Source organism: Carassius auratus, unplaced genomic scaffold (genome assembly GCF_003368295.1).
Source record: "Carassius auratus strain Wakin unplaced genomic scaffold, ASM336829v1 scaf_tig00217398, whole genome shotgun sequence".
NCBI classification, from domain to species: Eukaryota; Metazoa; Chordata; class Actinopteri; order Cypriniformes; family Cyprinidae; genus Carassius; species Carassius auratus.
Window position 1 is genome coordinate 40,756 of NW_020529048.1, and position 24,808 is coordinate 65,563.

General features: G+C 36.3%; 1 pseudogene; it reads right to left on the reverse strand.

The window, feature by feature from the left end:
* Window positions 1-325: 325 nt before the first annotated feature.
* On the reverse strand, window positions 326-494 carry LOC113100911 (uncharacterized; annotated as a pseudogene).
* Between the last annotated feature and the right edge of the window lie 24,314 nt (window positions 495-24,808).

A 24,808-nucleotide genomic window follows, 5' to 3' on the forward strand; every position in this document is an offset into this window, starting at 1 on the left:
CACACCTGTGCAAGGGCTCAGTCAGCGGTCAGGTGAAAAAGGGTGCTGTGAAAGGCCACTAGTTGGCACTGTAAGTGTAAAAAAACTAATATATTTTGAAAAAACACAATCAAAAACAAACATGGAGACAGCTACAGCTAGGCTGTACATCACCTCGTCAGTGAAAGACTCCGAGTCCTCAGGTGGGAGCATCGTTAGTGGAAGAGTCCAACACCTCAGGGGGGTGCCTCAGAAGAGAGTCCGCAATAAACCACAGGACCTGCAAAGGCAGACCTCATTACTTGCTCTGCTATTCGTCACAATAAATGGCATTCCCCAAAAAGGGAAAGCACACACCGTTCCTGGAGACACTGCAATACCAGGCCAATGCGTGGAGTGGACAGAGCAAGCCCCGACTCCAGCTCCGTGATCTAAAAATCCATTTAATATGTAGTCCCCGGATGGGGGATGTATCAGATAAACTGATAAGAACAGATTTTCTTTCGAAAAGGTTTTATTGTCACCTTTACATTTTTCCCATTTGCATTTTTACTTTTCCACACACATTTTTTATTTTCAAGCAGACAATAAAACAAGCAATATAATATATAATAAATACACATGGTAAAATGAAAGAAACAATCATTGTTAAAAAGCATTTGATTAAAACCACAGTGTTTTGCTTGTTTTTAAAAGTCCATGTTTGAGGTGTGTTTAAAAGGTGCGATCGTTTTCAAAAGTAAAATACAAATTAAAAAAGCATACAAGCCTCATATATATATATGTTAATAAAACCAATTTCATTGATAAAACACAATAAAAACACCAATTAAAAATCATCTGTTGTTTAAGACTGGGGGTGAGTCCTTATCAAGTGGGTCTTCAGAACAGGGACATGAGATGCTACTTTATAGGCTCAGCGGAGATCCCCTCTCCTATGGCCCACTGTTCCCTTAGCCAGAGTGGTGAGGGTGCATCTACAGGCAGCCAGGGTCGGTGCCTGCTGGGACCCTCTCTGTGCGACCCCGGCCCCCTCTTCCGAATATCATCGTCCGGTACCCCTGCAGCCCTGACCGGGAGGATCTCATGAGCCACCATCCATGATAAATCCTTTTGCCTGTTCTGGAGAGCGGGGTGGGCAGCGTTCCTCCAAACTTGTTTGGCCTCACCTAGTGTGAGGCCTGGAACTTGACTCACCAGTTCCAAGTCCTGCACAAGAGAAACACGTTTTTGTCGAGTTTGTGAATTCTTGTTGGATGGGGTCACAGCATATGTTATGTGGAGGGTGGTGAAGCGGCTGCATAAAAACAGGTGGGGGTCTGGGAGGCCTTTTCCGCCATTTTCCGGTCTCTTTTCGACCACATCCCTCTTCAATCTTTCCCACTTGGACCCCCACAGGAAATAAAACTGCCCTCTCTAGGTCCATCAGGAATTCCTTAGATGGGATAAAAACAGAACAAACAAGTAACATTAAAGGTAAAATAACAGATTTAAAAATTAAAATTTTACCTTCAATTGTCAACTGTCTTAGTCCCCAAAACCCCACTCTTATCCTAGCTTTCCCTAGCAAGTCAGTCCAGTTTTCTCGTCCACTTCCGTCTTTAGCAAATTTAACGCCTAAAATCTTAAAATCGTTGTCTTTAAAAACCAAATCAAGTCCTCCTGTGTCCACGTCTCCCCACGGCCTGAAGAGCTGGGCCTCGGACTTGTTTCTATTGAGTTTGGCGCCTGAGGCCCGAACGTACCAGTCAGTCAGGTCCAGTGCTCTTCGTATGGATAAAACGTCCATGGCTAAAAGAGTTACGTTGTCCATGTATAAAGCACAGGTCGCTGATGCGATACTTGATCAAATGCTTTTTCAAAATCTAAATTTAGGACTACTAGCCGAATATTTCTGTCTCTCGCGTAACAGATGGCACCTTTAATCAGCACTAAGTTATCTGTTATCTTTCTTCCGGGCACAGCACAAGCTTGATCCGAGTGGGTCACATCCTCTAAAACAGTCGACATGCCTGTCACTAAAATCTTACTAAAAAGTTTACTATCGAAATTTAAAAGCGTGATTAGTTGCCAGTTGTCAGTCTTGTCTCCTTTTCTGTGTAATAGTGAAACTATCCTTACTCTAAAGCTGTCAGGGAGTCTGTCATGAGTCTCAAATTCTTTAAAAACTGTCAACAGTTTGTGTGATAAAATGTCCCAGAAAATCAGATATAATTCAAAGGGAAGTCCATCAGTGCCAGGGGACTTCCCCTTTTTAAAATCTTTTAAAGCTTTTTGAATTTCTAAAACTGTAGAATCCTGGGATAAAAGCACATCTGGGCTCTTTACCTTTTTATTTAAAAAGGTTCAAACTTCCTCTAAAACCCCACTGTGAGCCTCTTTTGCACTATATAAGTTATTATAAAAGTTTTCAGTTTCCTTTAAAATCTCTTCTGTGCCGTTACTTCTTTACATCTTAAAATTACACCCCTACTCTGAACTTCAAATAAAACTGACATTTATTCTTTGACTTCTTTAATCTCTTCTGTAAAATCCAATCCACCGTTTAAAAGGTTAAAACATCTCTGCAGTTTTTTCTGCAGCCCCATCATGCATCTTCTTTCCATGTTCTTTTCCCTTTTTCCTATATTTCTAAAAAACTGTCCTGTCCTTTGTTTAACCATTTACCACCATTGTGCTCGTGAGTCATAAAAGTCCTGGAGGGTCTGCCATTGGCTGAACTGCTCCCTATATTCTCTGACCACTTCTTCACCCAGTAATAGGGAACAATTAAGCTTCTACAACCCTCCTCCTACCATCACACCCGTGGAAAGTGAAATGGTGCAAGACAGCATCATGTGATCAGAAACAAAGAGAGGGTCAATGTTGCATCAGTTGGCGGGCATTCCATTGTAAAAACATAGTCAATTCGAGAGGCTCTGGTACCATCACCACTGAACCAGGTGAAGCCCTCCTCTCTTTGATGCAGTTGTTTAAACAGTCACCTAACTTAAAATCCTTGAATAAATTTTGCAATATAACTGATGTCTTATCGACCTTAAAATCTTCTCCTACTCTCTTCCTATCTGTTTTTGATAAAACACAATTAAAATCCCCTGCTACCACTAGGGGAACCCTACCTAACATGTGGGGCTGCAGCTCCTCTAAAAGTTCATGTCTGTCATTTTTCTCTGTAAAACCATACACTTTTAGAATATTAAAATCTTTACCTAAAAAAGTCAGTTTCACTAAAAGTGCCCGCCCTTTCCTCACCACAGTGCTATCCTTGACCGTGATGTCTGAATTGTTGATTAAAATAGCGACACCATCGTTCATGTTGAAGTTGGAACCACTCCATATTGAGGGCCCCATGGTCCACATCTCCACCCACTTCCTGTAGCTATTTAAAAAGGGCAAAGCACACTCTTGCAATAAAAATATATCTGACTTAAAAAATGTTAAATATGATAAAACATTCTGTGCATATCAGGGTGGATCTCACACTTCTCACATTGATTGTAGAGATAGTGAGGGCCGTGAGCAGTATGGTTAAAATGCAAGCATATAAGAAACAACACAAAGATAAAAAAATGCAGAATTAGGTTAAAATCACATCACCTCATGTTGCATTTGCCTCTCCCTTTCCCCAGAGATGCTAGGATCAGGGGGGCAAGTACTCGTCGCCTCAAAGTCCACAAAGAAAGACTCTTGCGGTTCTTTCTGCGACGATGATCTTAGCATAATGTGCAGAAAAGAGACTTCATTTGGAGATTCGCCAGGCCACATACGGTTTAGATCTTCCAAAAAGGAGCTATCTACACTAAAAAAAATTTGTTGATTTGTGGCACTGTTCGTTTTACTTAGATATATTTTGTTAAAACAACACAAACATATTTAGTTTTCCGCCAAAACACAATTGTATTGTGCTTAATCTACTTAAACTGTTTCATTTTCAATTTTACTTAATCATCAATCATTAAACTAACGTAAAGTGTTTAATTTTGTCATTAAAAAAAAAAGAAGTGACGATTTCCAACGCATTTGATGACAGCGCGGAGGAGAGCAAGAGGTACCAGTCAGGTAAGAAAATCTAAAGTTTTTCTTGTGTTATGTCAAAGTCTTTCATTTCTCTTCGAGTTTCTGTTTTGGGATGCTTTTGTTTTGCAGTCTAGTATTGTGTTATCGGTTTATTGCACCGTTAATAGATGATTTTGAGCCGTTGAGAGTAGGGTTGTAACAATATGAGATTTTCACGGTATGATAATCGTCTCCAAAAATATCAAGGTTTCACGGTATACAATATTAAACTATCATTATTATTATAATCATCATCAACAACAATGACCCTTGAAATGAAAACAGATATGGTTTTTGGTTGACATGGTTTATTGTGACAAACTTTTTTTATGAAAATAAGAAAACTTTATGGAAGTATGAATCTACCTTTTGGAATAAAAATAAAAATAAAGCTACACATCTCCCATTTGAACAAAATAAGTAATAGGTTATTTCTCAACAATAAACTGTCCTTCCTCTTTAATATGGGAGAGAAAAATGTGCAGGGTCATGTTTGTTAATATTTTCCTGAGATTATCATAGCAGCATGCATTTTTCTGCTTTTTTTTTCAAGTCAAGTTATGATGAAGAAATGTAACCATGTTGAGATTTTCAGGGCTCAGTCTTGACCGCTGAGGTGAGAGAATGTGTCCACTTGTACTAAACATCCTCTCCGAAGGTACACTCGTGGTAGGGACACAAAGATACTTTCTGCCACATTTGCCAGAAGAGGCATTCATCAGCATGCATTTTCCACCATGCCAGTGGGTCAGTGTCCACACTGATGCTTGAAAGAGACTTGTACTGTCATTTCAGACAGCACCTTATCACTGACATTCTCATTTTCTGAGGTTGCCTTGTTCTGCCTAGATGAAGTGATTCGCTGTAGCAAACCAGATAGACTTTTTCCTTTCTTTTTAGTGGTGGTGGTAGTACTGCTGCTTCCCGCTTCTGCCCAATTTTCTCCTCTTTCTGCTTGAAGATGTTCTCTATCCAAAGGAACTGCTGTTGCATGATTCACAGCTTCTTCCACACATGCCTCAACTGTGTCATCCAGGTTTTTACAGAAGCTTCCTTTAAATCATGCATCCACAAAGCTGGAGATTTGTAGTACTCGTTCAACCTGCTCTGCCCTTGCACGTCTTCTCTCATTACTTGCTTCATCTGTCTGATTAGTAGATTGTCTTCAGCTTGCTCAGAGAGAATTTTGCTGCAAATGTGCTCCAGTACCGGTGTGAGTGATGACAGTGTGACCCGTTTCTCTGATGCCAAGGCATCAGTGAGGTCATAGAGTGGTTGAAGGAGCTGATTGACATTCTCAAGAGTGGCAATGTCATTATCTTTTGGCATGAAATGCCATGTACTCCTGTCACTAGCCAGGACTGCACAGACAGCCTGTTGTTGCTCCAGGAACCTGGAGATCATCTCGTAAGTTGATCCCCACCTTGTTACCACGTCAAGGATGAGGGCATGCTCAGGGAGTTCCAGGTCTACCTGTTTTTTTTTAAATATATATCCTCTTTTCCTTTTCCAACTCCGAGAAAATCATTGAATCAAGTGTCTGCATGCCCTTACTGCAGATTTAACCCTTTGGATCTTCAAGGCTTTGCTAATGGCCAGATTTAAATTGTGACCAAAACAAGTGAGCCAAACACAAGGGAACTCTGCAAAGGCCTTCTTCATATTGGTTGCATTGTCTGTGGTAATTCCGCACAGATTTTCTTTTGAAATCTTCCATTCCTGGAGCATATTATCAAACATCTCGGAGATGTTTTCTGAGGTGTGGTCTTCAGGAAAAAAATGAGACTCCAAACAATGGCACTTAAGCTGCCAATCTGAGGAGAGGTAGTGGACTGTAAAACTTATGAATGGATCCCCACCTCCACTACTGCTGGTCCACAGGTCTGTGGTGGCTGAAATCCACACAGCTTCCTTCAGCTGTTCTTTTTTTATTTATATATTGATTTAAAAGGGACAGTGCATATGAAGGAACATAGCTTTTCAGTAATGTACATATGCCAAAGTTAGCCCCCAGGCTATTTTACATTTATAGTCCCATGTGAGGTCCTCAACAATACCTTAGTAACACAGCTAAACATTTAATTTAAACATGATTCAACTTAATTTAAAAGACACTACATTTAACAACAACATATAAGAAATTCCGCAGTGAGCAAACAGGGCATCTAATATGGCATACACATACACAGTAAAGTGCTACTCAAAATGCATTAAGTGAATTATCAATTTCTTAAAGTGCTATTAGATGCTGCCAAGTGCTTGATCTAGTTTGGTATACATACATACACTTATAAAGTAATAAAATGAACCGTACCCATTTATCTAAATTACAACAATTAGCATTAGTGGGCACATACTTGATTTGTTTTAAGCCAATGTTTAAGTTTGTTCTTAAAACTGGGTAAAGTCGGGCTTTCTCTCACAGCAACCGTTAATTTGTTCAAGATCTCTATCCCCTTAATTGATAGTACATATTGTCCAAATGCTGTAAGTCTGTGAGGCACCACACAATCACCTCTCGTGCAGTCCCTGGTTACACTTCTGCCTCCGCCTTCATTGGTGGAAAAGTATGTTTTTGAAGGTACCTTGTACATTGGGACTGCCTTCTTCATCAGGTGAAGAAAGCCAGGTTTTTCCACTACTCTAAAGGGCATCATGTCTTTAGAAATGAAATAAGCTACAGCATGATTCAATTCTATCTATCACTTGTTTGGATGTGGGATCTAACTTGATTGCTTTTGCAAGTGACTGTGTGACAGCTGGATCAGGAAGCATCTTTGCAGAGGTAGTTTGACCCTGAAGAATTAACAGAATTATGAACATGATTAGCATGTAAAAATTAGCATGTTACTACATATAACCACATAATGAACCAACAACATGGATTTAAATAGGAACTGGAATGTGGCTATAACTTTGATGGGGAAGATTAATTCAAAATGTTAAAATACTGAAATATGTCTAATAAATTTTATTAAAAAAACATATTTTTTATTTATTAATTATTATTTAAGAATAATAGAGTATTTATGAAATGTATTTTACTTCCTCAGAAATTCTGGGTTGTCTGATATAATTGGTCTGGATTCTTTGATTGAATACAAAATGTATTATTGAAAATGCAATCAGATAAAATGTAACAACTTTTGTTTGTCTACACAAGAGAGGTTATGAGTTTCAGTCAGTGTTATTTGATGATTATTCTTTTAAATAAAATTATAAAATGCTCATTAAGAGTTCTCTCAGAGTAGCTCTGGATTTGTTCATGTGTTCACGTCTTCACATACAGTGAGTGAGACAGCAGGCGCTTTAAAAACCACGCACATCATGCGTACTTGAGTGTGTACTAGATCTACTAGATGAAATGGGCTGCTCATTCAGAATACAGAGACACACTGAATGTAGAATTAAGCGAGTCGCACACCAGTCTTTTTGCGCTGTATATTCACAGACATGCACATCGCGATTTGATTTACTGCACAGCTATATTTTAATTTATTCATCCATCTATCTATCAAATCGCACATTTTACGTGGCATCTGTATTGTACTGTAATTGTTTCCAATTACAATACTGGATTCCGGGATTCCTTCTGCATGACAGAAATAATATGGTCGTAAGTTATAAATGGAATTTACCTTTATCTTCACGGAGGGACGATTTTCCCGAATATGGGAGAACATGTTCGATGTGTTTCCTCCTTTTGAAGCAACTCTTCGTCCACATATCTTGCAAACTGGATATCCATCTTCAAGTAGAACCCCACGATCGTTTTTCGGATATCCAAAATATTCCCATACTGCAGATTTTAATTTTTTTTTTTCGCCGGGGGATAGAGATTCACAGTTTCTGTCTCAGACATTTTCAGCACTGTAAAGGTATGGGTGGAGTCTAAGCAGTCAAGCTGAAAGATGTTGCATATATGCGGCAGCTCGGGTGAAATCTGGTTTCTTTTTTTGTTTTTCTTTTTTAAACCGCGGATAAGCAAATGTGCACAATATGACAATCATACATGTCAATATCGCAATAAACCGACATACCGGTATACCGTTACAACCCTAGTTGGGAGATGTGAAAGCGCACGACTCTCTGTAACATATTGACTTTAGTATATATATATATATATATATATATATATATATATATATATATATATATATATATATATATATATACTAGGGCTGAAACAATTAGTCGAGATTATCGACAACGTCGATGATAAAAAAAAATTGATGGCAAATGCTTTTGAGTAACGTTAATAGTTTGATCTCGTATCTGCCTAATGTGAAAGCCTGCAATAATGCAGTTTGACAAGTGTGGCGCTGTAGCGCAAGATTGTAATACACTCTCCTGATTCAATTCAAAAGAAGAAATTGCACTTCAGTTTGAGGAAACCGAGCCGATCCGAACCTTGGATGATTATGTAAATATATACTGCACAGCACGCCTTCCTCTCAATAACTGCATAAACACAACAAAAAACTGACCGCGATGTAAAAGCAGCTCTTAAGAAACATTTGATTACAGCGATGTGGATGTTTGCACGAACTCTGAGGTTCTCCAGGCACTCAGTAAATAAAAGTCCAGTCACGTTTATTTATATAACAGTCCTTTATGCAATAGATATCTTTTCAATATTAAACATGCAAATACAGAGTCAGTGTTGCTAGAATTATAACTTGATTTCCTGTTATAAAGCAGCTCTCCAGTGTGGAGCTAGCTAATGATAAAATCATTTTATAATTGGGGGAAATATTTCATTAAAGTTTTGGTTCTGTGAAAATAAAACGTCCTATCACTTACCTTTACTTGTATTATACATATGGCTTAAAATAAGAAATGTTAAGAGGTAGAATGATTTGTCATTCAGCTACTTCCTCCTATAGCTAATCAAATGGCGAATAGGAGTTTCTCTCTTATCTGATTTTGTGTGCCAAATATATTTATTTGTATAAATTAATTGTATACTAGTAATACATAATGACTTTCAAAAGCAGTAGTAATTAGCTTTATTTGTTAGAATATGTATATTTTAACTAATTATAAAAGCTAAATAATCAATAAATGTCTAACCATGAAATGTAGACCGAGTTTGGAGAGCCCTGGCTCAGCACAGTGAAAGTATTTGAAGATTTGTTTATGAACATGGCAGTGTGGTCATACAATGATTTTAAACCGGACACTACTCTGAGCTGTTTAAATTAAAATGCTCCAGATATGTAATCAGGTTCACCCTTTTGGAATGGTAAACATGACCATATTCATCACTCAAACAAATAAATCACTTAATATTTTGATAATTGAATTGGTTTTTGCTGTTAAACTTTTTTTTTTTTTTTTAAACATTGCACTTCATGTGTTTACAGATTTGTGCAGAATTTGAGACATACAAAATTACCATAGGCCCATTAGAATCAACAATCTTTGCCAAACTGGATCCGCACTACAAAACTTATGAAGATGTTTGCATACTGAAGAAGAGTCCTTGGACTAAACCGCCCGTCTGCTAGCTGCCTCCCGTCACAGAGGTCAGTTAATTCTCAGCACATAGAGACTTTTTCACCTAGATATAACACTATAGAGACTGTGTCTGTTCCCCGAACTAGAAAATACAAAAAATGTCCAAACCAAGTCATGGTTAACAATTTAATTGAGGTTCAACAATTAAAAAACAAATGCAATATGTATAAACAAATGATAAATCTTGGCTTATTGAATATCAGATCCATTTCTACGAAAACACTTTTTGTAAATAATATGATCACTGATCAAAATATAGATGTACTCTGTTTGACAGAAACCTGGCTAAAACCTGATGATTACATTATTTTAAATGAGTCCACCCCCCAAGATTACTGTTATAAACACGAGCCACGTCTAAAAGACAAAGGGGGAGGTGTTGCTTCAATTTATAACAACGTTTTTAGGATTTCTACGAGGGCAGGCTTCAAGTGGAACTCGTTTGAAGTACTGGTGCTACATATAACATTATCCAGAGAAACAAATGTTAATGATAAAGTTATGTTTGTACTGGCTACTGTATACAGGCCACCAGGGCACAATACAGACTTTATTAAAGTTAGTTCTGGCTGCAGATAAAGTTTTAATAGTTGGTGATTTAAATATCCATGTCAGATAATGAAAAAGATGCATTGGGATCAGCATTTATAGACACTCTGAACTCTATTGGTGTTAGACAACACGTTTCAGGACCTACTCAGTGTCGAAATCATACTCTAGATTTAATACTGTCACATGGAATTGATGTTGATAGTGTTGAAATTATTCAGCCAAGTGATGATACCTCAGATCATTATTTAGTTCTGTGCAAATTTCATATAGCCAAAACTGTAAATTCTACTTCTTGTTACAAGTATGGAAGAACCATCACTTGTACCACAAAAGACTGCTTTTTAAGTTATCTTCCTGATGTATCCGAATTCCTTAGCATTAGAGCTGTAGTCAAGTCCAGCTTTGTCGAGTCCAAGTCAAGTCCAAGTCCAGGACTAGTCGAGGCCGAGTCAAGAGCGAGTCCAAAGAGATTTGAGTCCAAGTCAAGTCCAAGTCCAAAAGTTTCGAGTCCAAGTCCAAGACCGAGTCCAAATGAAAGAAAAAAGGGTCCTCTTCAAGACAACATACTTAACTACTGATGATGTTTGTGATGCGAGAGACAGCATATATCTTCTATTCTAAAAAAAATAATTTTACATTATTATTTGTAATAATCAAAAAGCATGTGCAAAGTAACAACTCGGTAGGACAGGGGTCTCCAAACTAGATCCTGGATGGCCAATGTCCTGAAAAGTTTAGCTCCAACTGGCCTTAAAACACCTGGAAGATTAGTGTGTCTAGTAAGAGCTTGATTAGGTTCAAGTGTGTATAATTAGGGTTAAAGCTAACAGGGGCGTTACACAAGATCCCGGGCCCTATGCATAGGCAGTCCTCATGGGCCCCCATTCCCCCCACCCATGAAAATATCCAAGTAAAATCAAATATATTTCAGATTCATAATTTTCAAGGGCCCTCTCTTCCTGTGGGGCCCTGGTAATTTGTACTGGTTTTACCCCCAGTCTGACCCTGGGAGCTAAACTATAAAGGACACTGGCCCTCTAGAAAAGAGTTTGGAGCTGTAAGGTCAAATTATTTTTATGTACTTTTTATTTTCATTTTATTTACTTAATAATGCTGCTTTTGGTGACATTATGTCTGTGGTCAAAAATGTATATGACTGATGCCTTGGCACAGTGCACAGACACACGTAAAGCTTGGGATATGACAAATGCGCGCGGCAAGGCTAGAAGGGATACGTTTGGCTCTACTGGGCATGCGCACATAAATACAGTGAAATTTATGTCATACTGTGCTAAGGCTTGCATGGACTACTCGGCGCTGTTGGAAACAATCAACTACTCCAGCATGCATTAACCATAATGCATACAAAGTGTTTGCAAAACGATGTGAATTTTAGAATTACAATATTGCGTGGAGCTGTTACTATATGACCTTATCTATGTTGCATGTAAAAATAAAATATGTAATGTAATAATTAGGGTTGTGCCTGAAGCCGAATACCTTATTCGGAATGGCATGGATAATGGCTTAAAAAACGAATAACGGACAAGGAATAATTCTGCCTGAATACTCAGCTGAAGCTGACACAGTCTGGTGTTTGCTAGATAACAGGTGAGTCAGGGGATCAGCGCCAGAAGTGAATGAATGAACTTTATGAGTGAAAAGAGCGTAAATCAAACACCGCATTGTTGTCGCCTCTCTGTGCATCTCTCAGGAATCAGAGCTTGGCAAGAATAATATCACCTATAATAATACATATACACGTTCTATTGTATATATTTAAAAGGCAATGCTATTAACCTTAGACTACGATATAATATGAATGAATGGATTAAGCACAGTGCACTCACCAATCAAACAGCTGTGCGTCAGTCTCTCAAAAACCAAACCAGTTCTCTCGTGAGAGCAGGCTAATAATCAACTTAGATATGAATAGATTTTCTATTTGGCCTACATGTTTGCATCTTTACCTTTTGTTGGTTTGCACGGCACAAACACATCTGTTTAGTGAAGTTCATTAACATTAAGACTCGCTTAAAGTGTTCTGCGTAATGAAAATGTGCCCATTGAATGGATTCAGTTCAAATGATCACTAAACATTTGTCATGACATCTCTCTGTTGCATGATAAATATTATTTTAGAAATTAATAATTAATTTATTTTAACACAACATACTTGTTCAGTGATAACTACGAAAAAACGGTCTTATCAAGTAACTGTACGATGTTGTATCCGAATGCAGATAGGAAAAATATTGTGATTGTTACAGATACAAATACTGGCTGTTACATGAAAATGTAAAGATGTAATGTCATAATTATAAAGTTTTTAAAATGTACATATGTAATTGTTGCATAAGGCTATACATTAATACGTGTTTATTGAAAAAAAAAAAAAAAAACGATTTAATGTGTTTTCATTTACAATAGCATGAACCATGAGTAGTCGAGTTCAAGTGTTTTTTATTAAAAAAAAAATCGACTAGTAGAAATCAGTAGTCTTGCAACCCCTATACTGTACAACAAAAATTAGTATTTCATTATTGCAAAGGGTACGTTTAAGGCTATCTAGGTGTAGACGTAAATAAAAGACAATCTAACAGGTAGAAAATTAAATCAGAAACATCTAAACTTTTCAGAACGCAGTAAGTGCACCGCTGGTCATGCACATCCTTTCCCAGAACAAAAACTGAAAGCTAAAATGGAGAAACAGATTATCATAGCTGTACAAGGATAGCCATTTTTTTATGAATCTATTAGCAGAGCTACTACAAGGGATGTTTAGTGCTGGAAATCCATTTATTCTTTGCTGAAACTTCACGAAGAGCGCGTTATGGTTGCCCAGCAACAGCAGACGCCAATGGAGCACAAGCGCAGATTACGGAGTGCTTTGGAAATAAGGAGAGCGGCGCGCCTACCGTTTTCCACACATTTTCAGTCACTACATCATACAATGTGGTTTTGTTTTGAAGGAGAAATTTTTTTTTTTTTTTTTTTTTGCTGGACTTGGTCAAGACCAACTAGAAGACTTGGCGAGTCCAATGGCCAAGTCCGAGACAAGTCCGGGTGCAAATGAAACGAGTCAGAGACAAGTCCGAGACGATAGAAAAATGTCTCGAGTCCGGACTACTACAGCCCTACATAGCATATCCAAAACCTCAGAACAACTTGATGATGTAACAGAAACTATGGACTCTCACTTTTCTAGCACATTAAAAACAGTTGCTCCTTTACGCTTAAGGAAGGTTAAGGAAAACTGTTTGACGTCATGGTATAATGAGCATACTCGCACCCTAAAGAGAGCAGCCCGAAAAATGGAGCGCAGCTGGAGGAAAACAAAACTAGAGGTATTTCGTACTGCTTGGCGGGAAAGTAACATAACCTACAGAAAATCATTTAAAACTGCTAGATCTGATTAATTTTCTTCTCTTTTAGAAGAAAACAAACATAACCCCAGGTATTTATTCAATACAGTGGCTAAATTAACGAAAAATAAAGCCTCAACAAGTGTTGACATTTCCCAACACCACAGCAGTAATGACTTCATGAACTACTTTACTTCTAAAATCGATACTATTAGAGATAAAATTGCAACCATTCAGCCGTCAGCTACAGTCAGTGCAATATAGACCCCCTGAGGAACAGTTCCACTCATTCTCTACTATAGGAGAGGAAGAATTGTATAAACTTGTTAAATCATCTAAACCAACAACATGTATGTTAGACCCTATACCATCTAAGCTCCTAAAAGAGGTGCTTCCAGAAGTCATAGATCCTCTTCTGACTATTATTAATCCTCATTGTCATTAGGATATGTCCCCAAAACCTTCAAACTGGCTGTTATCAAGCCTCTCATCAAAAAACCACAACTTGACCCCAAAGAACTAGTTAATTATAGACCAATCTCGAATCTCCCTTTTCTGTCCAAGATACTAGAAAAGGTGGTATCCTCACAATTATAGTCCTTCTTAGAGAAAAATGGTATATGTGAGGATTTCCAGTCAGGATTTAGACCGTATCATAGTACTGAGACTGCTCTCCTTAGAGTTACAAATGATCTGCTCTTATCATCTGATCGTGGGTGTATCTCTCTGTTAGTTTTATTGGATCTTAGTGCTGCGTTTGACACAATTGACCACAACATTCTTTTGCATAGACTTGAACACTTTGTTGGCAACAGTGGAAGTGCATTAGCATGGTTTAAATCGTACTTATATGACCGCCATCAGTTCATAGCAGTGAATGAAGATTTATCATATCGATCACAAGTGCAGTATGGAGTACCTCAAGGCTCAGTACTAGGGCCGCTTCTCTTCAAGCTTTATATGTTACCCTTGGGAGATATCATCAGGAAACATGATGTTAGCTTTCACTGTTATGCTGATGATACTCAGCTCTATATTTCTTCGCGGCCCGGTGAAACACACCAATTTGAAAAACTAATGGAATGCATAGTCGATATAAAAAACTGGATGACGAGTAATGTCTTACTGCTAAATTCAGAAAAAAACAGAGGTGTTAATTATAGGACCTAAAAACTCAGCTTGTAATAACCTAGAACACTGACTTGATGGTTGCTCTGTCAATTCTTCGTCATCAGTTAGGAACCTAGGTGTGCTATTTGATCGCAATCTTTCCTTAGAAAGCCACGTTTATAGCATTTGTAAAACTGCATTTTTCCATCTCAAAAATATATCTAAATTACGGCCTATGCTCTCAATGTCAAATGCAGAAATGTTAATCCATGCATTTATGACCTCAAGGTTAGATTATTGTAATGCTTTATTGGGTGGTTGTTCTGCATGCTTAGTAAACAAAATACATCTAGTCCAAAATGCAAGAGTTCTTTACTAGAACTAGGAAGTATGACAATATTAGCCCGGTCCTGTCATCCCTGCACTGGCTCCCTATCAAACATTGTATAGATTTTAAAATATTGCTTATTACTTATAAAGCCCTGAATGGTTTAGCACCTCAGTATTTGAATGAGCTCCTTTAACATTATACTCCTCTACGTCCGCTACGTTCTCAAAACTCAGGCAATTTGATAATACATAGAATATCAAAATCAACTGCGGGCGGCAGATCCTTTTCCTATTTGGCGCCTAACATTGTTTGGGAGGCAGACACACTCTTGCAGTTTAAATCTAGATTAAAGACCCATCTCTTTAACCTGGCATACACATAACATACTAATATGCTTTTAATATCCAAATCCGTTAAAGGATTTTTAGGCTGCATTAATTAGATAAACCGGAACCGGAAACACTTCACATAACACCCTATGTACTTGCTAAATCATTAGAAGAATGGCATCTACGCTAATTTTTGTCTGTTGCTCTCTTGTTCCGAGGTCACCGAGAATTGCAAACAAATGCACATACACTATTTAACTGAACAGAGATGACATAACTGAATTCAATGATGAACTGCCTTTAACTATCATTTTGCATTATTGAGACACTGTTTTCCAAATGAATGTTGTTCAGTTGCTTTGACGCAATGTATTTTGTTTAAAGCGCTATATAAATAAAGGTGACTTTGACTTTGTCAAATAATGAAACCCTCTTGGTGCCCACTACACAGGTAAGAACAACTGCACTCAACACAACCTTGTATTAAAACATTATTCTCTCACTGGCCACTGGGATTGTAACGATATACCGGTATGACGATATACCGCGCTATAAATATGTACTATTATCATACCGTGTACATTTGCTTATCTATGGTATTGAGAGAAAATAACAAACACAGAATCTCACCTGCGCCTAGGCAACAACGTTCCACCTAAGGGGCCGTTCACATATCGCGCCTAAAACACATGGAAAACGTTAGACCAGCGGCATTCTGATTTTTTCCCAAAGCCGCCTCCTGGCACTTGCGCTCTTGAGGCGTCTGCCGTTGCTAAGCATCAATGACCCGCTCTCTCCATGAAGACACAGAAATTTCAGCAATGGATAAATGAATTTGCAGCACTAAAATTGCTTGCAGTACCTCTGCTACTTGATTTATTTAAAAATGGCAATCCATATACAGCTATGATCAGCTGTTCCTTCATCTTGGCTGAGCTTTCAACGTTGTTACGGGAAAGGTGAGGAAGCTACATGACCTGCGGTGCACTTGCGGCATTATGAAAAGTTGAGATGTTTTTAACTCGATGCGGTGCAGAGGCGCCTGGAAAAAACGAGCGCGTTTGCTACATCTGAAATAACAAACTTGAGCGCGCAAAGGACGTGATATGTGAACTGCCACTAACTGTTCTCTTGCTCCACCCAAACGTACAGCGGAGACAACATCAGAGACAGAGGCCATTATTTCTAATCTCTATCCCACGTCAAATTATGAGTTAAAATTGGCATTAGTAGGCCTATGGGAATACTTTTTGTATTGAAAAGACGAATGCTTATTTGTCCTTGAAGTTAGACACAATTTGCAAAAACTGTAGTTGGAAAGTGGCTGCAAAATGAGGAAACGCATCGAACATGTTTACCTATTCAGAACATCATCATCCCGTGCAGATACAGCTATACCGTATACCGGTCATCTCTGCTGTTCCAAGGATGTTTTTACTCATATGAAGAGGATCATCTTTTCTGTGTACAGTAGGTGGCCAGCCTATCTGGGCCTGACTGCCGCGGGGGTAACTGTAATTCAGTCGCGTGTTAAAATCATTTGCGAAACTACCGTCAGGTGGCACAAAGGGACGGATTGCGAAATGAATGTAATTGTAAAATGAGATAAGAGAAGGAAGTAAAACAACAATAACATTATGATATAACGTTGTAACATTTAAAAAAAAAAACTAAGTACAATTTGTTAATTTTTAAAATGTAGGATAGTCTTAGGCTACAGTCTACTAAACAAAAATTAAAAGAAGACCTTTACACAAAGGATCATATGCATGCTATTTTTATTAAACAGTAAATAAATATAATGTCTATGTATATATATATATATATATATATATATATATATATATATATACATATATATATAAGCTAAATGTTTTAATTTCATTTGCATTTCGGTTCTTGGTTTAAAAAAAATCCTCAGGTTCCTTATGCAGAGCGAAATGGGAAGGGTCCAGCATTTAGCAATAATTAGTATTAACTCTGTTATTATTCTTGATTTTTCAATCTACCAACACTTTGCATTTTTGAATTATGCCTTATGTGTGACCAAAAATTAAATATTATTTGTTTCAGCTGTTTGATCGCGGTGGTGCATGGCGCACATATTCACTGGAAACAGCAGTTGTTCACCAGACATTCGGCATGAGCACTTTGACATATTGTTAATTATGATTTATTTTCCATCGATACTGAAATGCACACAGCCTATTTACCTCGTGAATAATAGTTAAGCTTCAAATGGGCAACATCACGAATATGGAAACGTTTGGATTTCTCCCGATTGAGAAAACCTAACCTTACCTTATGCTTAGCTTTAAATTATTATTATTATTATTATTATTATTATTATTATTATTACTAAGCTTATATTATTGTGTGACAATTTATTGTGAAGAGGAAAACCCCTTGAGATGTAACATCTTGTTTTCGAGGGGACCTCGAATATTATATACTGCAATTATATCTATCCATTAGAATTATATATTTTTAATTATTGTTTTGTTCTGATAAATTTGTTAAATAGATTTGTTGTAAAATATTTTCTTATAGCCTATTCTCTTCCTCACAAAATTTTTTTTTAGCGTGTTTAAAAAAAAAAAAACGAAAAATAGGTGATTAGTCCGTTAAAATGAAACATATACACGACTCATATATTTTTTTCCTCTAACAAACTTAATTTATTTTTTAGCATGTTTAAAAAATAAAGAATAAAGAAAACATTCAGCAAATGAAAATAGGTGATTAATCCGTTAAAATTTGTTACTCTTGGTTAAGAGTAATTATAATTATTTAACAGAGCCTGGGACCAATCTAGGCTATCCAGGGTTTTTTTGTTGTTAGTAGTAGTAGATATAATGCTGCTTCTGTCAAGATGATTTATGACTTTGACCTTTGACAGGTTGAACTTCCGGTAACCTTATGATGGATGGGCGGAACAAATGAGATCAGGGGTTAACCTATGACCTTTCCACGCATCGATCATATGGTTTTGACAGAAAGTTTTACCCTATTGACCTAATTAGTTCTAAATCATGGTTTTGACGGCTAGTTTAATCGGTACATGAAAGACTCCCCACACATCGTTCATGCCGTTTTGACAAAGTTTTACCCTATTGACCTGTTAGTTCTAAATTAAAACGGTATATGAAAGACTCCCCAATCATCGATCATGTGGTTTTGACAGAAGTTGTTTGAAGTTGTGTCAGTTAGCTTGTTTGAACTTTATCCCAGTTTGTTTGAACTCTGTGTCAGTTAGCTTGTTTGAACTTTATCCCAGTTATAAGGTTATGTGTCTGTGTGTGTGTGTGTGTGTGTGTGTGTGTGTGTGGATATACGGCTTCTCCCCCTCCCATTACGTTTATGAGCAGTGTATAAATGGGGTCGGTGTGTTCTACATTTATATATATATATATATATATATATATATATATATATATATATATATATATATATATATATAAAACATCCTATAATTTATATATATAAAACAATTAAAGGTTGAAAAACATTTCAGTTATATAATTTATATAATCTAAAACACATTTTAATTATTTCACATTTATATATATATATATAAAACATTATATAATTTATATAATCTAAAACACATTTTAGTTATTTCACATTTATATATAAAACATTTTATAATTTATATAATCTAAAACACATTTTAGTTATTTCACATTTATATATAAAACATTCTATAATTTATATAATGTAAAGCGATTTAACCAAGGTTGAAAAAACATTCTGTTCTTTTAAAAAAGGTTATAAATTAAACTGTATAAAAAATATACTGAAACCGACTGTTTCAGATAAACAAGATCCAATGTTTTTTGTTTTTTTTTTAGAGAGCAGAAAGGAGGTATTTTCACACACCTTTGATCCAGCGTCTGTGTTTGCACGCCACAGTGCACACTCGTCGGAATTTACTACAAAATCATAATATCTTCAAAGCCATTTTTTAATTAAAACCAAACATATCTCACGCGGGAGTACCATGTTTTTGACAGTTTTCTGACGGTTCACCAATGAATTACGGTTGGTGCGCGGCTAGCATCTCTTGTACCCCTCTCTCTCTCCCTCTCTCTCCCTCTAATGCCTGTGTACACACATTCGTCTCCAAGTCTTATTTTCTTCTTTTAATGAATATAAACACATTATACCTTCACAAACAATATAAAACAAAACATTTACATTAGTTTTGTTCATCACTAAAAATATACATTTTACCAGGATCGGGGAAAAAAAATATATTATTGAACAGAATGAAGAATATGGTCTATTGAGGAACCCGGACGTGTCATTGACACAATTCTGTTAAATTCATTTCACATTATTTGTTGCAAGACATTTTCTATATTATATTTAAAACCTTTTATATCCATCTTTATATCATATCTTTTTCAAAAAGCTGTTTAATTATTTATTTTAACCGTACACCTACAGTACCACCATACAATAATATGCTGCATGCACGTACACTTTTAAGCGATCTGAATTATGACTAGCCTATAAATTTCATCATAAGCCACGTGTACCTTATTATATCACTATAATATCCACGGCGCTGTACAAATTTGTATTCTGATAAACCATATAAACAAGCGGACATACGTGTGGACATATCAAGTTAAAAAGAGACTTATCTCTATTTTAAACAATATTAAATTATATATGACGGCATGTTACTAAACCGGAAACATACATTTTAAACAAGTATTCATCGTTTTTATAAAACACATCGCAGTTACAGACATGTTACTAAACCAAAACAAATAATTTTATCATACATTTTTTTTAATCATATATTCAATCAATACTTATACAACATATACAAACACATTTTAAACATATTTTAAACAAAAACTAATCATAAACGCAGCCTTCTCAAAATTACAGACATGTACAATCATGCTGATCACATATTATGGGATATTCACACTTTTAGCCACTAATACGTTTTAGGATAATGAAAAACACCAACGTCTGAGGGGTGTCAAAATATATCCAGTCCCCAAAACCCACTCAGACTCCAGGGGTTAAAGAATATGAAAATAAATAATTATATAATGACATCAGGCTACTAAAGCAATTCATTAAACAAAAAAAGGTATTCAACATTTAAGTTAATCAAACTTATAAAACACACCATACTCTTCTTTTTTTTTTAAAAAGATAACTTATTTTAAATGTGATAGCATAGTATATATACAATAAACATTTCTGATGATACATATACAAATTTATCCCTTACATTTTTAGACCGGTGAGAGATGTCCAAACATGAATGAAATATCCCCAAAATAAAATAATACGACTTAAAAAATAAAATAAAAATGATTAAATCATAAACAGAATCTCACAGGTCTTTGTAGTGAAATGTATGTGAGACCTGAGGGGCTGCTTCACACACACCCCGCGCAGGCGAGGGTGGAGTTCCAGACCGCATGATCAAAGTGTACATTAGAATGGATAGAATGGTGTACATAGAATGGTGTACATTATTTCAAAGCTAACATTAATGTAATGTTTTTTTAATAATCAGTACCCCCCAGTACATCTGATGTCCATTGATTCTTAATTCAACAAAATGATGATATGTATTACCTAAAATATTTTATATAATATTATATAATAAAAAAATTATTTATATCATAACATATTATATCATATCATATATATGATTATATTATATTAGATGCGTCATGCATTAATCACTTTAGATTCTTTAAAGTTCTTATTTTTAGCACCATCTTCAAAGTTTTCATACCATCTCTCTCTCCCTCTCTCCCTCACACACACTCTCTCTCTCTCCCTCTCACACACACACACACTCTCTCTCTCTCTCCCTCTCTCCCTCTCTCTCTCTCTCTCTCTCTCTCTCACACACACACACACACACAATATGAAACATGATGCCAAAGTCTTTCTGTATGTTTTAAAAATAAAAAATATTGATTTAGCTTTAAATCTATACTGAGGAGCTCGTTTGTTTGTCACAGTATAGACTGTGAAGTTTAGATGAAGTTGTTTTATCTTTTAGAAGAAAGACCCTCGATGGTATTCAACCATTAAAGATGGTTCAGGAAAGACCCACACGTCCTAGAGATGTAATTTATGTGCGTTGCTACGGTCGTAAACCTTTCACATATCCACGGTACTTTCAGACACAGAGCAGGAAAGACATTTGCAGGCCCTCTGCTTAGCCGTCCCAAAATACCTCCATTTAAAAGCAAAAATATTAAAATGACCGCCTGTACATCTAACAGGCTGTAGTTCTATTTTATATGTTTTGTATTAAAAGTACTTACTTTTGTATTTAAATCCTTATTTAAAACAATATATTTAACCGACAGTATCCCCCCAACGTGTTTTCCATCAGTTGTTTGCCCTTCAGCCTTATTAAGTAGTGCTTTTCATTTAGCCTACTGTAAGATCCCTTTACAATAGTCTAATGAAAGTTAACTTTTCTTAAAGTTTATAGTTGTATTTTACTGCATCCCCATCCTTCTATCCTGTAGATTGTATGCGTACTGTAAAATAACAAATATACATCTTGCTTAAAGTCACTAAAATAATTACACCTACAATTTGAAACGTGTTTAAACACATTGTGTGTCACTAAAGCAAGGCACACCGTCTATCGTCTTATTTTTTTAAATAACCGATGACAAATCGTCTCTTCATATAATTTATCCACCCGAGTGCTTTTCTCGCACGAGTAGAAAACTCTTTCTCTTTGGATGTGTTTGGCAGAAACATAATTTCTACATCAGAAAATTTTTTAAATGTACGCTGAACTTTTCTCATTCGATAGAAATACTATTTTCAAATTATTTACCCGGCCTATAACACTCGGTGTAAATGTTCTTACCTAGAACAGAAAACATACACTTTGACTGTTTTGTAGATGCCAACAGATCATGTCAAGGGTGTTTCACATCTAAGAATCACAATTCACAGTTTTGTAAATCACATTTTTCTTACACCTCGAGATTTGGCCGTATCAAGATTTCGGAGGTCCGTTCACAATTTTTTATGTCGGATCCTACGTTTTTATGCGATCTTTGTGCTGCGTCATCGTAATAGAAATAAATGAAAATTAAGAAATTAAGTAACAGTTTTTTCTCTTTGAGATATTTCTTTTAGCTCAACTTTGTGTCTGTCCAAAAGTGTGATCGCATGAAGCATCGAAGCAAAAATTAAGTCTAGCTGTTTTACACTTAAAACTATTACAACTTAAACAAATCAAACGGTACACTCGTTAAAGTTTAAGTTTACTCGTTAAGTAAATTTGAGCGACCAAATCACTAAGAAAGAGAGTATAGCAAGAAAACTTAGCGTTTACAACGCATATACAATTCAGAATACAATTGTTAAAGTATTTTTTTTTTTTGTTAAATGTTGATTTGTAAATTATATTTTTATTACTCCGTTAGATTTAGTCATCGTGTTCGGATAGCCGATGACACAATTCACATTTTTATTTTTAAGACTCCTGTAAGTTCATGCTAACTCTCGCGTGGGAAAGAGAGCGGGGTGAGTGTATTCTATTTATTTAAATAAAATTATTAAACATTTCCCCCGAACATTTTTTATTATTTTGACAAAACACGACAAGACGACATTAAACAATGTTATCAGTTCCTACGGCCATCTTCTTCGATTCAAATAAAGCAACATCTCCGGTGTACGTGTGTATGTGCTAAACATCTTTGCTTCTCCACTTTTCCAGATTTGTTAGATGGGCTACCGTTGTAATACAAACACATTTGAGAACTACGACGTTCTCACTTTTGTAACGGTTATAGAAAAATGCCGTACACACTTTTGCATTTCATAATTCAGTGATTTTAGCTGTAATGAGCACATAAGACAAAAATTGTGATTGTGAAAAAACTTGAGATAGTCGACCGATCTGTTGACACGTTGTTTTGCAGTTTTCAAACATACACTGCCTGTTCATAGGAATTTTACGGCATAAAAATATCGCCCCTACATCTAGAGCTCTTGTTCATATAGCTGATGACCATGTTCACATTGTTTCAACATCTCCGCTCGACATTAAAGAGTAGGCCTATGTGTACTCTCCTTCGGTCATAAGCATTATCATCTGCCGTGCGCTGAGATTTTTCTGCTTTGTCCACTTTTGACGGATTTGCTAGAGGGACTATGTCGCCTTGTTGTAACGTGATTACGTTTAAGATCCATAAGATTGCACTACATTCACCTGAAAAGGTTATAGATATAGTCTTTTATACAGGAAATGTGTATCGGAATAACAATTACCTAATAGTGAAGTCCGCTCTTTTAAACTATTGTGAAAACTTTTAATGTTGATCCGGCCCACCAGCCGTGTATCTTTTTCATTGTTTTTAGATAAAGACTATTCTCAGAGTTTGGTCAAACAGACAAAAACATGAACAAAATAGAGTACAAGATGATTAAATGATTGTCAAGAGAGTGTTTAAACTGAGATTGTGATGCACTTTAGAGCTTTTTCTGGTCTACCTATGTCACAATGACAAATAATAGCCACTACCTCGACTTTTAAAATGAGCCTTACCATCTTCTGTTATGACTCTTACACTTAATAAAAACCCATCTACTACACTAAAGTTAGACATTAAAAGTCATGGATGTCATGGATGTGGTATTTTCATCGTATGCATCTCTAAACAGTACTTCAATAAATAAACCGCTGTTGATAAGTCGTTCATTTAAGTGAGAGGCGGGATGATTTTGACCGTTTTAGTCATTCGTCGTGCTTAAGGTCTGATCCAGGAAACCGCGCTACGACTGTAACTGCGCTGTCACGTCTAAATAACCCGCTCTTCTTTAAGAAAACCGCGAGGCGAACAGTTTCTGACATCTATTAATTCACTTCATTTTTTTCACCACCACAAATATTTTGTTTAGCATACATATTAGTTTTAGTCAGTTACATAGACGTCACGCATTAAGTTTATAGTTATTTTAAATAATTATGATGGAGTTACAGGTTTAGGTTAGTGGGGTGCCTGTAAGCGGTGACAACTTTGAGCATCGGAGACGACGGTGTTACTCAAACAGCCCATATCTTTATCTTTTAACAAAAACTGTCGTATTACGTGTTACTAAGACAAAATCTGTAACAGCGTTCATTAATATGTTGAAATGAAAACAAACTTTATAATGACCGTGAGTTCAATATAGCCTAACACCGCATTGACAAATGTTTGTTCTAACGCTTTCGCCCAAAAATTGCGAGATTTCTTAACGGACGCTAGAGCGAACTGTAAACCACACACTTCCTCATCGCATTACGCTAAGAAACTGCACATGGTTAAAGCTATTACACCATAAACTGTCTAAAGTTGTTAATGTACAAGCACAGTAAACTATTTCTACAAAAAATATCATTGCACTACTGTTTTTGCATACAATACATCGTTCAACAATACTTTTGCACACTCATTCGACTTTATTTATTACCGCCGTTCTCACGTTCCTGCTGTTCATAATGTATATATAATCCTTCATTGCTCGGTTCATCATGTACATACGATCCCTACATTGCATTC